At 44.7% G+C, this 14,341-nt stretch overlaps 1 protein-coding gene across 3 annotated transcripts in view; it reads left to right on the forward strand.

Moving 5' to 3' along the window:
* Positions 1 to 402: 402 nt before the first annotated feature.
* SLC7A2 (solute carrier family 7 member 2) overlaps positions 403 to 14,341 on the forward strand; it is a 68,129-nt gene continuing 54,190 nt past the window's right edge. For 2 of the 3 annotated variants that reach the window (XM_049866928.1, XM_049866933.1), the window contains exon 1: positions 403 to 568. The gene's annotated coding sequence lies outside the window, so the exon portion shown is untranslated. The remainder of the gene's footprint in view (positions 569 to 14,341) is intronic. The other variant, XM_049866934.1, reaches the window with a different exon arrangement.

Below are 14,341 nucleotides of genomic sequence, written 5' to 3' on the forward strand. Positions count from 1 at the left end.
CAGTTCGAATCCACCAGGCGCTCCTTGAAAATCCTATGGGGCAGTTCTACTCTGTCTCTGTAGGGTCGCTAGGACTCTACCGCAACAGGCTTGGTTTTGGTTTTGTATTATTTTATTTCCATATTCTTCTCAGAAGGAACACTAAAAGCTGGACAAAAATCGCGTTTAGACAAAGTGGGCCGGACGTAAGCTTCAGAAACACCCCACGGGTTGGGTCCTCCAAAAAGGGGACAGTTGGCCGGCTTCTGGGGTTCCCCGGGGCTTGCAGCCCACGGCGCCCATCCGGCCGCGCCCCGGCCAGCGCCGCCCACGCGTGTCCGCCCCCGACCGTGGACACCCGGCCGCCGGCCACCGCCCACCCCGCCGATTGGCCGCCCGGCAGGGACCGCGGCCGGGGCGGGGACGGCGGCTACCCCGGGCGCCCACGTGCCCAGCTGCCTTCTGCGCGCGCGGCGGGGCGCTCTCCTCTCAGCGCCGACCTGGCCGCGGCCGCTGCTCCGGCCTCCCCGAGCTCCAGCCCGCGACACCTCCGGCCGCTCGCCCAGCACCGGCCCTCGGCGCGGCCCCAGTAAGTTGCCAAGTCTCCCCCGGGCCGAGGGGCCGCAGGCGAGGGGCGGCCTGGGCGCCCGGGCCGGCGGGGAAGGGGCGGGCGGGGGCGCGGAGGGCTGCGTCCAGCTGCGCGCAGCTGCCGGGGGCCTGGCTCCAGCGACGGGAGGCGGCCCGCCGGGGGCTGCAGCCGCCGACCCTCGCGCTCGGGGCTGCGCCCCGGGCTGCGCCTGGCCCGCTCCGGCCCCGGTACGGAGGCGTCGGGGTCCGCGGCGGCCAGCTGGCACGGCGACTCCGCGGGGGCCCTTTGGTCCCTCTTGCTCCGAGGGGTCCGGGGCGCCCCTCTCCGGGAAGGCAGAGAGCCTCATCCTCCACCCCTGACCTGCCTGCTCAGGGGTCCCCGGAGTTGCCTCCTGCTCTCCTGGGATTCTTGGTTTAAACATAGAACGCGGCTTGGAGCTCTGGAAGCCCTTTAGCTGCCTAGACCTGCTGGCGGTCTGGTAGCAGGTAAAATGCCCGTCGCGTTGTCCTTCCCCCCACCTTCAGCTTTTAAAAACAAATGGGTGCCGTTTAAAACTCATTTGAGTTCGACTCTCTTTTTAAGACCATTTCATGCAAGTCTTCAGCCTTGAACTTGAAATGCGATTCTTGATGCGCAGGGAATCACACTTTGCCCATCGCCCCGGAGTACCCATTCTTCCAGAAAACTTTCCAACTTCTACTTACGCCTCCATCCAGAGAATGGAGTGAGGTATTCGGAGATTGTATCTTAATGTTCTTTAAAAGAAATACTGTGAACAGAAGTCACAGAGTCATAAATGTCTTCAGAAGTGGAAACAGTACCTGTAAAGAGTAAAAATGTTCAACCTATTTAAACTTGCAAATATTTATGCAAATCTGTCTTTAAAAGCCCGTAGGTGATTAGTTTGGAACTGGTAATAAGATTTATCTTGACATTTGTCTGGAAACACTCACCCTTTTAATGAAGGGTTATCGTCAGATCTTATTCAATTAGAGCTGTTTGAATCCTGGTGGGCCCGGGATAGAAAGTTAGAGTATATGTGGTCTCTGATCTGACACTTTTCCATTCTTGCCTGAGCCAGTCCTTAAAACTTCTACTGCTGCTGTTCCCCCTCGGCACTAGTAATAATCTCAGGAGGAGATTGCAAACTTTGGTGTTTGTAGCCCTTGTCTAGGATATGTAGAGGATAGGAGTACTCTAACTAGATACTTTTGTGAAGGAGCCCTGGTGGCACAGTGGTTAAGCAGTGGCTGCTTACTGAAAGGTTGGGGGTCGGAACCCACCAGCCGCTCCATGGGAGAAAGATGTGGCAGCCTACTTCTGTGAAGACTGCAGCCTTGGAAACCCTAAGGAGGCAGTTCTACTCTGCCCTATAGGGTTTCCCTATGGTTTGGTGACCGCAACAGGTTTGGATTTTTGGTTTTTATACTTTTTGTGGTTGCTTCTACTCCCTCAATAATATTGTTGTTAGGTGCCACCTAGTCGATTTCAACTCATAGCAACCCCATGTGACAAGTAGAACTGCCCCATAGGGTTTTCTTGGCTTTTGATTCCAGAGTGTTTCATCCTTAGCACTGAACTTAGAGCCAAGAGTCTAAAGGAGAAGAATAGAAGCTGGGAGGGCATGTTGGATGTGGTAGCTTAAAAAGTCTGAGAAATACTCAAATTTTTCATCTTGTGTTCCTGTATATTTTCATCATTTGAACATGTGTGTCTGAAGAATTCTAAAGTTCACGTTTCTTGCTTTTTTGGTACAAACCTGCTCACCTTTGCAGAGTGGGAGTGCCTACCTGCCAGTCCAGGTAGCCCACCTTTTGTCCCCTTCTCATATCCCTGCTTGAGCCCCCATTGCCTCCTCAGGCTGTTCTGGCCAGACCTGAGCCCTCATCCATGGTCATTCCTTCTCTTGTTGGCCTTACTCTTTCTCTTTTTCCTTTGGTGACTTCTCCATCTAGCCCAGTTTCTGTTTTTCCTTCTGCTTTGTTCTGTCTGCTTGCTGCTCTCATTCTTTCGGCTCCTTTATTATTATTTTGCAATTTTTCAGAGCCATCTGCTGGTTTTATTTTGCTGTCCTTCAGTGACCAACTTTCAGAATAGAATCTTGAAAACACATTTATGTTGCTGTTTAGTATTTCCCAGCCATGATATGAACACACTGATTTTATAAACTGACTTCTTACAGACTACTTACTGGATGCCACCCATTTCCAACAAAAGCCAAAATTTCAGTTATGTATATTTTTAAATATCCGGCTTTTTTTGTGGTTGTCATTTGCATGCTTTACGTTCCACATGAAAAATGAAAACCTCAGTCTGTGAGGTTTCACTTGTGTGATACCGCTTACCTAAAGGTCGACAGTAGGAATCTGCCAGGTGCTCCTTGAAAACCCTATGGGGCAGCTCTGCTCTACCGTATAGGGTCACTAGCAGTCAGAATCAACTGGACGGCAACAGGTTTGGGTTTGGAATCTTTTCGGAAGCAGGATGCCCCATCTTTGTCCTGCAGAGCACCTGGTAGGTTTGAAGGCTGGAACCACTGACATTTCGGTTAGCAGCCGAGTGCTTAGCCACTGTGCCACCAGGGCTCCTTCTGTGAGTTGAAATTGACTCGAAGGCAATGGGTTTGATGTTGGGTTAAACTTTCAATAAGAAGGAAGAGCCTCTGCCACCGTTACATGTACCTTGTCACTGGTAAGCGTAGTTAGCATTAGCCTTAGAAGAGAGTGGAATCAGTGCAGTTTTTGTTTAAAAGGCTGCATTTGAATATGTGGGTTATACCTCTGCTGCTCTTATTGAGACTTTTATTTTGGATTTCTTGCCTGAGAGAGATTGTGGTTCCTTGTTTTTCTCAATGTGTGTAGACGTGATACCTTGTTGAAAATCTTGAGGTTTCTTGACACAGCACTTCGTACATCCAAGATCAGGTCATCAAGTTAGAGTGCCCTGTGAGATGACTTCGCTTTGCAAATGTCGTGTATTCAAATGTATGTCTTCTCCATATTCCCCTGCATATAATAGAAATAAAAACCACAGCCCACACCCCCATTCTAGCCATGGTGCTAGCACTTCTCTTCAGAACTGAGCCTCGTCTGGGATTCAGCTACCAGGCCGATGATGTTAGAACTTTCCATGACTTTTCTATCAAGTTTTTTTTTTAAAGCCCTATGTTGTATTCACTTTTGGAATATTTGGTGAACAATATACAACAGAGAATTTTATGTCCCTTGTTGATACTTGCAATTTTTTCCCACAGTTGTGGGGAAAATTCTCTTCTTTCCTTAACTCACTCCAGAATCATTAAGCCTCCCTAAGCCTTGATACAGAAACCCTGGTGGCATAGTGGCTAAGTGCTGTAGCTGCTAACCAAGAGGTCAGCAGTTCCAATCCACCAGGGACTCCTTGGAAACTCTGTGGGGCAGTTCTACTCTGTTCCTATAGGGTCACTGTGAGTCGGAATCGACTCGACAGCAGTGGGTGTTGGTTTTTGGAAGCCTTGATACAGTCACACTTAGTGTAACGCTACTTACACCCTCAAAACGCACTTCCTCTAAGTGGAGGCCTGGTGATCACAGTGTACAGAGCTTGCTGTCACCTGGAATGCTGAAGGCCACAGCGGTTAACATGCTCTCATTTTACACTTTTACTTTTGTCCTTCTCCTTTCTTGTCAGATTTTAAGTGAATTTGTTCTACCTAAAAACAGATGTTCCCTCTTCAAAAAGACAAGTAATAAATAAACTTTAAAGCTGACTTTTTATTCATTTTACTCCTTTAGGGGCAGAGAGAAAGATATTGGGTTGGAACGTGGAACCTAATTAGAAGACCAGGGTTGGTTGGGTAGGTTCTTTTCTTGCCTTGGCTCTGAGAATCTGTCCTCTTTGTAAAAAATCATGATTGTCAGTAGTGGGATTAACAGCTATTATACTGAACCCTAAGGAGAAAAAGGGGTCTCTTTGCAGATTCAGGGTTATTTGTTTATAACCTAAGCATGAATTGGGGGCAGATTTTCAGGATGCGATCCAATTTCTGCTTGTAAAATCACACTGAAATTTCTAGAACTTGAAATAGGTTTGAGCGGCAGGATGGGAATTCACCTTTGTGTCACATGCGCTGGTTTTCCGAAGCACGTGGATCCTTTGGGTCCCGTCTCGCCCGTCACTTATGCTGCCTGGTTTCTAAAAGAAGGTATGTATGTGGCAGAAAGGACTGAATTGATTGTCATGAAAATAGTGTGCAAAATCTGCCCTTGCTAAGATGCAAAATGTATCGTATTTAACAATTGTGTGTACAACCAAATTATTGAAGAGTGTTTTGATAAATTGGGATTCCCTGGGGATAGGAAATGCCTGACTTTGTAATTTTGATTCCAAGAATATCCCATGAGCATTCTTTTTGGAGTCTTCTGTGATCAGAGCTGAGTTAACCAATTTTGGATAAATGTGTGTCGCATCTACCTACAGCAAACTCTAGAGTCTGTAGGAAAGCAAAGAATAAATAACTTGGTGGATGGATGTTTATTGTATTATTACTTTAAAATAATATATAAGTAATTTTAAAAATAAATTTACCCAATAAATTAGTAAATAAAAGTTTTGTCAACTTCTTTGTGTCTTTTCCTTAGAGAACATCTGTATTGAGCAGTATTTTCCCCCTTTCTTTCAAAAAGACAGCTTTCTATAGACAGTGACTTTTTTTTTCCTCCAGAAATTCACCTGATATCCACCTCTATAATGACCCTGGTCTCTTCAAGCAAGGGGTAGTTGTTTATACATGACTCTCATAGTCCACTGAAGTTTGGAAGTTGATTGGGGACTTGCCTTGATAAAAGTCTGTGTGAGCACTCTTCCTGATAGTATGTATCGAAGCCAGTGTCCAAAAATTCAGGCCACATTTTATCTGCTTTTATGATATTGGGGCCCTGGTGGCGCAGTGGTTAAGCACTCGGCTGCTAACCAAAAGGTTGGTAGTTCAAATCCACCAGCCGCTCCTTGGAAACCCTGTGGGGCAGTTCAGCCCTATCCTACAGGATCGCCATGAGTCGAAATTGACTTGATGGCAGTGGGTTTGGGTTTTTTTGGGGGGGGAGGGGGTTTATGATATTAACATAATTTTGTTTTTGCATTTCAGTCCACCAGCATATTTCAAGTGATTTATTTCTATTATGATTTGAGCAAGTGTTTGGGAGACATTTTTGGTCATGAGTTCTGGGGAGGCCTAGAAAGAGCTTGGGGTGAGCTTTGACAGCCTGTCTTGAGGGCTTATCAACATCCTGGTGTTCTTTGGCTGCAGGGAGAATTTCCCTTTGCTTCACTGCAGCTGCTAGGAGAAGAGAAAGTAAAATTTGCCATGCTTAACCAAGCAAAGTGAGATGGCCGTTTCAATTCCTAGGCTTGGTATTCTGCAGTGACTGTCATGAAGGAGTTGATTGGTGAATCACAACCTTCATCCAAGTCCAGAAGCTACTGGAACTTCAGTGTATTGATCACCTCAAAATAAAATGGCACCGCTGGGGTTTTAAGCGAACCTCCCCTCCTTCAACATGGAGTAGGTTCCGAGTACCAGCTCCGTGCCAGGTAGGATTCGGCTGGTGAGAAGGTGGAGGCAAGATTCGCTCTTGTGGATCACGGCTTAGCCTCTTCTAGAGCTTTGTGGCATTCAGTGAGACGTGGTTCATGACTGAAGGTCACCGGGGATTTGAAACCTTCTCTCTCAATTTATTATTCTCTTTAAATTATTTCACAATTTAAAGTCTCGAATTGCAAGGGTATTGTTAAATGTTTATGTAATTATACTTGGCAAAGCTCATATTTCATGGCATTGCCAGCAGGCCTCATTTTGGGATAAAACTGGGGAAGTTTTGAGTAACCAATAATTCTGCCAAGTTTACCTGTTGCGTTTCTATATTCATTTCTGGGAGAACCCATATGTGTTCAGAGTTACTTTCCTACCAAATCCCCTTCTGTCTGGCTTTTATCTATATTATGACCTTACATGAGCAAACTTGGAGAAGTTAAAGGTCATGTTCTTTTTAGGTAGAATTGTATTCCTATTTACAGTTTGAGGCCCAGGCTGTTTGAGAAGTCTCCCAAACTTAACTGTGCAACTCTGCTAAAAGATTGAGTAACTGAATCAAGCCCAAGAACTAAAGAGATTCAGGTTGGGGGAGGGAGGGTATTTTCCTGTCTTTTCTACTGAAGGGATTCATGGCAAGTTTCATACAATTTTGATCAACAGCATTTGAATTAATGGTACTTAATAGGCCTTTGATACAGAGAAGGAGACGACCTTCTTTACTCTGATGCTGTCTCCATCCTGGCTGCCCTTATGCTTCGGTGGAAGGAAGAAGCAGCTTACAATCCCAGCAGCTGCTGTGTACAGCGGTGCCTCATGATGTTTTGGGGAGTCGCAGGCATTTTGTGATGAAAGCACGTACACTCCCCTCCCACCCAGTCCTCTTCCTATAAAAAAAGAACCACATAGGCATGCAAATGCCCCCCCGCCCCCACCGACAATTTTGTATATGATTTCTAGGGGCTCGAGACTCTGAATTCCAACCAGTGGACACTTAGGGTTTCAGGAGCCCAGGTTAAGGACCCTGCCATACAGAAGCCATTTCAACTCCTAGGGCGAATAGCTTAGGAGGGAATCCTTTAGGAGCAGGAGTGATCTTCTTGGCCAAACATCCTCTCCTCTTGCTGATGTAAGACTGCTCCTGGCTATCAAGGATGGGTTGAGAACCGCCTCTCTGGCTTCACATGGGCTCGGAGGTAAGTGTGTCAGTGGGGACTCTTTGAGTCAAAGAGCTATGACTACGACACAAAGGTGGCTGTTCTTGTTCATGTGAGGTGGAAGCAGTTCCCTGGCCTCAAAGAACGCTTTTGGTATTGTCAGCAACGCCATCTTGCTTTCCTCCAAATTCTCAGATTCATAGATCTCAGCGTCTGCCTATGGACCAGGAAATAAATTTGATTTTAAATTTTAGCTGAGAAATTGTAATTGAGTGTTTGTAAATGTATCCATAAATGGGAAAGAAACAAAAGTATGGATAAGAATATCAGTGCCCTCTTGTTCTGTCTGGAGCATCTCTAGAGTGACATTTGAAATCCAGTCTTACCGGCTCTATGTCAGTCTAATTGATGTGGGTCTTCTCATAGACTTGGCTGGAATTTTAATAACCTTATAATTTAATGGAACGAAAGAGGTCATTGGAGCCCTGGTGGCACAGTGTCAAGAGCTCGACTGCTAAACAAGAAAGTCGGCAGTTGGAATCCACCAGGTGCCCCATGGAAACCCTACGGGGCAGTTCTACTCTGAGCTATGAGTTGGAATCAAATCTGCGACAAATGGGATTGGGTTTGTTTTGTTTTTGTTTTTGTTTTTTTTTGAAGAGGCCATATTGAAGAGCAATGTAAGCATCACCACAGAGCCTTGCCAGTTTTTAAAGTGAAAATAACTAACCTATAGCTTTCCCATGTCGTATTTGTTTAATAATGTGCCTAATTAGCAGACTGAGGCAAACTGAGGAATTTTAAAGTTGCGTTCTCTACTGAGGTTCTTTATCAGTTAGCTACTCATAACTTGACTTGCTTTATGAGTGGTTAGGATTCGTAATGTTTTGTTGCAAAAAAAGCCCTCTTTTAAATGCCTTCCGTTTGTGGCATAGTGGTTGTGTAGGTGGGTTAGGGCTTGAGTATGCAGCATTCACCAAGAAGATAACACGAGGGACATTTACATACGGTTGAGAAACAGGGGTAGGCATGGATGACATCTGTGGTACTAGAACTCTGAAAACATTCTGGGCCGGTCCTTGTTTTAAACTCTCTTGAAACTTAGAATTTCACCTTTAAAACAAAATCGCCTTTTCATGAGATGATTGATAGATGAAAAAGGCAAGTCCCTGGGTGGCGCAGATGGTTAAGACAACTAACCAAAAGGTTGGAGGTTCAGACCCACCCAGAGGTGCCTTGGAAGATAGGCCTGGAGATCTGCTTCCAAAAGGTCACAGCCTTGAAAACCCCTGGAGCACAGTTCTCTTCCGCACACACGGGGTCACTGTGAGTTGAAATTGACTTGATAGCATCTGGTAACTGGTAAATGCATAAGGCCTGGTATCCTGGAAGTTCATTTGGTAATACCACTCTAAAAATGGCGGGCCAGGGTTGTGATAGTTTTAGATTCTGCATTCTGAACTTAACAGTACATGTAAAGCCTTCTTGTGGGAAATTTTAAGGCTCTGGAAGTATTCACCTCCAACTTCCCTGGCAGTGGACAGTTACTGAATGCTTGGCATTATGTTTATGCCAAACCCAGGGGCAGGCAGATTTGGAAGGGAAGCAAGTTCCTAGAATGACATTTTAGAGCTGTCTTTTTAAAGGTTAAGAAACTGAGTGAGGTTTTGAGAGGTGTAACTCATACAAGGTCAGACAGCCAGGGGCAGCGTGAAGCCTAGACTCCAAGCATTTGGACTTAGAAAAAAGCACAGATTTATATCAGGCCGTCTTGCTTTTGTGAAAGCAAACTATAGTCCTTATGTGATGAAAACCTTATAAATGGGGATCAGAAAACAACTTAAAATTTTTTACGTTTTTAAAAAATCTTGGAGATGAGCACGTTCAAATAAGACATTTCGGCATAGGGACATTCTTATGATGTGTACAATCTTAGTAAATAGCATACTTTTACCAAAACAATGGAAAAATACAACCATAACCTAAAAATAAAAGATCTTCAAATATAGGTTCTAAGCCATTTAAAGTGGTTAGGATGTAAGTCTTAAAAATGGTGCTTTTTTAAAGCACAGTAAAAAAATTTTTTTTTAAAATGGTGCTTTTAAGCAAGTGGAGTGCTACTGTGTTATGGTGTTTAGAAAGCTGTTTGAATTTTTCCTTTTTTTCTGATTATCATAGATAACAGATGGTTTGCACTTAGTTCAGTGAACCCAATAAGACAAAGAGCAAACTCAGCATAAAATTTCTGTTGATAGTGCACTTACTTCATCTGCACCGAGATGGATCATATGCCCTTTCCGAATAATGAACAGGGTTTGACACTATTCTGATCTTTTTTATTATTATTATTGTGCTTTAAGTGCAAGTTTACAAATCAAGTCAGTCTCTCACCCAAAAACCCATATACACCTTGCTACTCTCCCCCCAATGAGACAGCCTGCTGTCTCCCTCCACTCTCTCTTTCCATGTCCATTTCGCCAGCTTCTAACCCCCTCCACCCTCTCATCTCCCCTCCAGGCAGGAGATGCCAACATAGTCTCAAGTGTCCACCTGATCCAAGAAGCTCACTCCTCACCAGCATCCCTCTGAACCCATTGTCCAGTCCAATCCATGTCTGAAGAGTTGGCTTCGGGAGTGGTTCCTGTCCTGGGGCAACAGAAGGTCTGGGGGCCATGACCACTGGGGTCCTTCCAGTCTCAGTCAGACCATTAAGTCTGGTTATTCTGATCTTTTTTGCAACAGCGTACAGTCTACCGCTGTCACTTTTAAAATTACACTTTGTAAATTATTTAGGTGTTTTTTCTATACCCTATGGTTATAGGTGCGTTGCCTACCCTGACTACATCCAAAAGTGATGAATTGTTCCAGTGACTTCGGAAACAGAAGGCATTATTTATCTCATTGAACTACTGAAAATAGCAGTCAGTCAATTTTTATAAGGATTTTATATCTTAAACAAAACCTTGAAAAAATCCACATCATTTCTCTAAACCCAATTTTAAATGTATGTAGTATCCCAAACCACCAAATCCATTGCCATCGAGTTATTTCCAACTCATAGCCACCCTCTAGGACAACGTAGAACTGCCCCATCGGGTTTCCAAGGCTGTCATCTTCACGGAAGCTGCCTGTCACATCTTTTTCCCACGGAGTTGCTATCTGATATTTGACTTTGTGTGGACTGACCATCACTAGCCTTTTTATAAGGAGCCCTGCTGGCACCATCGTTAAGCAGTCGGCTAACTGAAAGGTCAATGGTTTGAACCCACTAGCTGCTCCACAGGAGTAAAGACCTGGAGATCTGCTGCCCTAAAGATTACCTTTGCTGTCAGGTCAATTCCAACTCCAAGCAATCCTATAGGACAGAGTAGAGCTGCCACATAGGATCGCCGAGGAGCAGCTGCTGGATCGAAACTACCCACCTCTGGTTAGCAGTCAAGCTCTTACCTGCTGCACCACCAGATTACAGCCTAGGAAATCCTGTGGGTCGGCTCTGCTCTGTCGTAGAGGGTCACTGTGAGTCAGGAGGGAGCCCTGGTGGCGCAGTGGGTAAGTGGTGGGCTGCTAACTGAAAGGTCAGCGTTTTCAGTCCATCAGCCACTCTTCAGAAGAAAGATGTGGCAGTTTGCTTCCGTAGAGGTTCACGGCCTTGGAAGCTCTATGGCGCAGTTCTGCTCTGCCCTTTAGGGTCACGATGAGTTGGATCAACTCGACAGCAGCGGGTTTTTTTTTTTTTTTTTTGGAATGACTCAGAATTGACTCAAGGACACACAACAGCAACAGCCTTTTCGCAGTCACCCCTTGAGGTGTGCGGTGGTGAAGGGTGAGGTGATGGCACCGTGAGGTAGGCAGCTGGAGCAGCTCAGAAGCGATGAGTACAGACGCCAACTGTAGTTGTTGGTACCAATGGTAATGGAAAGTTCTAGTTTCTCCTGTCTTAACAACGAGCCTTTACTTCATCACTTGTAATTTTAATACATTACGTATTAGGTCAGGAGAATCAATAAAGTTAAACTATGTAATTGCACTTGTAACTTTGTGGATGCATGAATCAAAATCCAGGCCATTTTCAAGAACTGGAAGAAAAGTACTCACTTTATTGAACTAGATGTAATTTCTATTGAATGGGGAAAAAGGATGCAAAAATTCTTGTTCTTTTTTTTTTCCTCCAGCAAAATGATGTATATAGAAGGATGTTTTAAGGTAGGAAAAGTAATATTTTTCTAGTGCTTGCATCAAGAGGGCATCTACTGAAATGATTTCCTGAATTGACTTTTCCACGTCTTTAGAGGCATTGTATACAGCATTCCTAGTCTTAATAAATCATGCAAACCTAGGCTCAGAAGGAGCCTGTCCATTCAGCCAGAACCATGCCTAAGCTTTCCTCATAAAACTACACCAAACCCATTGCCGTTGAGTTGGTTCCGACTCCTAGCAACCCTATAGGGCAGCATAGAGCTGACCCGTAGGATTTCCAGGGAGTGGCTGGTGGATTTGAACTGCTGACCTTTTGGTTGGCAGCAGAGCTCTTAACCACTGTGCCACCAGGGCTCCCCTTTCCTCAGAGGTGTGTGTGTTAATGTAGGAGTGAGCTGATTGCCGTGTGTGCAGACGTACGAGCAGATGGGTCAACGTTTCCTAATCCATAGATGACAACATTTTCATATTTAAAAACAATAAAATATTGAAAATACCTATAACAGTAGGAAAAAATCGCACGTTCTCTGTAATGTTTTAATCCCCAGTACTACTTTGTTGATTTTTCTAAGTCTTTATTCCAGGGCTTAAGAAGAGAGAGAACATCAGGTGATCCTTTCTCTGCCCTAAAGAAGGAAGGTAGCAGGGAGCCCACTCTTGTTAACGACTCCCCAGGTTTTCCCGCTGAGAGCCTTTGGACATCACTCCTGACCACTCACTGGTGTTAAAGACCAGTTGCCACATCAGCCCAGGGACAAGGGCGAGAGGGCAGGAGGGGACAGGAATGCTGGTAATGGGGAACCCGAGGTCCAGAAGGGGAGAGTGTTGGCACGTCACGGGGTTGGCAACCAGTGTCACAAAACAATATGTGTGTTAACTGTTTAATGACAGACTAATGTGCTCTGTAAACCTTGATCTAAAGCACAATAAAATAAATAAAAGGCTTTGCACAAAAAAACCCAGCTGCCGGTTGCGGTGCTACTCCTGGTGACCGAGGTGCGTGTGAGTAGAAGGCTGAGGGCAGCTGGGGTATTCCTGGAGGGGTGGCACCTGGTGGCCATTGAGGGTAATGCAGATTGTAATGGGGGGCACTTGTACTGTTTAGAACAAGTTTACAACTATAAAAACCCTTCTAAAAGTTTCGCGAAAGTCTAGACATTTTTACTCCAGAGCCACCTGGGGTTCCATTTCTTAGTGATAGAAACTGATTGTCTCTAGGACTTCAGGAAAAAGCTGCCTTTTATTATTCTGCTCCAGGTACAGGCACACCAAGCAGTCTGACCTAGAATATAAGTTTCCAGAGCTCAAAGACCATGTCCTCTTATGTTTGTATCTAAATATACAGCAAAGTTCTCCCATTGGTAGACATTCCGTAACTACTAGATGACCACATGTTTTAAAAGAAAGAAAAATGAAGTTGTGAAGTTTATAATTATCCCAGTGAGTCCAAGGTTCCTAGACAAGATCATAGCCTTAAAAACTGCAGGCGATGCTACAGAATTGCCGATTTCCTACGTCACAGCTGGTCAGATTGCGGCTTACAGACTGAACATAAACTTTGCTTTAAGTTGTAAAAACAGGAAGTCTTTTCAACTAGGAAAGCTTCACCTCCGCACCTCTGCAAGCCTTCCTTGACCTCACAGAGTCTCCCAGTGATTCGATTCCAATTCCCTGAGTCCCAGAGAGGAAGACCCTCAATGAGATGGATTGACGCGGTGGCTGCAACGATGGTCTCAAATGTAGGAACGATTGTGAGGGTGGCGCAGGACCGGGCAGTGTTTCGTTCTGTGGTATGAAGGGTCGCTATGAGTACGAACCTACTCGACAGCACCTAACAACAAGAGGTGAGGAACATAAATGAGTCAGGTTCATGAAAATTAGTAAAGGATACTAAAAACCAAGCCCAACCCATTGCCGTTGAGTCGATTCCAACTCACAGTGATCCTATAGGACCAGGTAGAACTGCCTCACAGGGTTTCCAAGGAGCGGCTGGTGGATTCGACCTTTTGGTTAGCAGCCCAGCGCTTAACCACTGCGCCACCGGGGCTTCTAGTAAGGGATAGTCAGAAACAATCAGTTTTTAAAATATATTTGTTGTAAGTTGGGAGCAGTGCCTGATAAAACATTTCTAAAGAACGCAGTGGAGTTCCTGACTCTGTGAACACTCATGTTTTTATTCCAGACCTCTACGTATTTCAGAACAGACTGGTGTACAGAGCAATTCCAAGTGTATTTTCTTTCTTAAAAATGCAAACAGGGAGAAAGAGACTGGGAACTAACCTAGCAGCTGTTGATGGGAGTTAACCCCCTGCAGCTGCCTGCTTCTAGAATAACTTAAAGCTTTAAGTTTTCCAAATGTCCTTCTTCCCTTAAAGGGCGGAAAGAAAACTCAGTCTTTTCCCTACTTCTTGATTCCATATCCATTTTTAGGCTAATTTTACTGTCCTTTCATCCAGCCAAAAATGTCTATAAAAATGATTGATTAAGGCCTCATTTCCAAGCAGATTTGATTTCTTTGAATTCATGAAACAACACAACCGTTTAAGCCTTGGAAGCTTAACAGGAATGAAGATAAAAGCAGTGAAGACTCTGATTTTACTGAAATAAAGAGAAAACCTACAGCACGAGATCAAAATATTCTTGAGTTTAGTGTTTTCTTGTCTGGGTTAAGTAGATAAACATGGAGTATTTCTTTTCTGGAGTTTTAGGAAGTAGTTTTTTTAAGTGTCTGCAAGTGATGACATGATTTCCTTGTCACTCACCCAAACCTGGTCACTCTTTACTGATCATACTTGGTCAGCAATTAAGAAAAGGATAATGGCTACAGCCAAACATTTACTCCTTTGACAA

Source organism: Elephas maximus, chromosome 22, assembly GCF_024166365.1.
Source record: "Elephas maximus indicus isolate mEleMax1 chromosome 22, mEleMax1 primary haplotype, whole genome shotgun sequence".
In the NCBI taxonomy this organism is placed as follows: Eukaryota; Metazoa; Chordata; class Mammalia; order Proboscidea; family Elephantidae; genus Elephas; species Elephas maximus.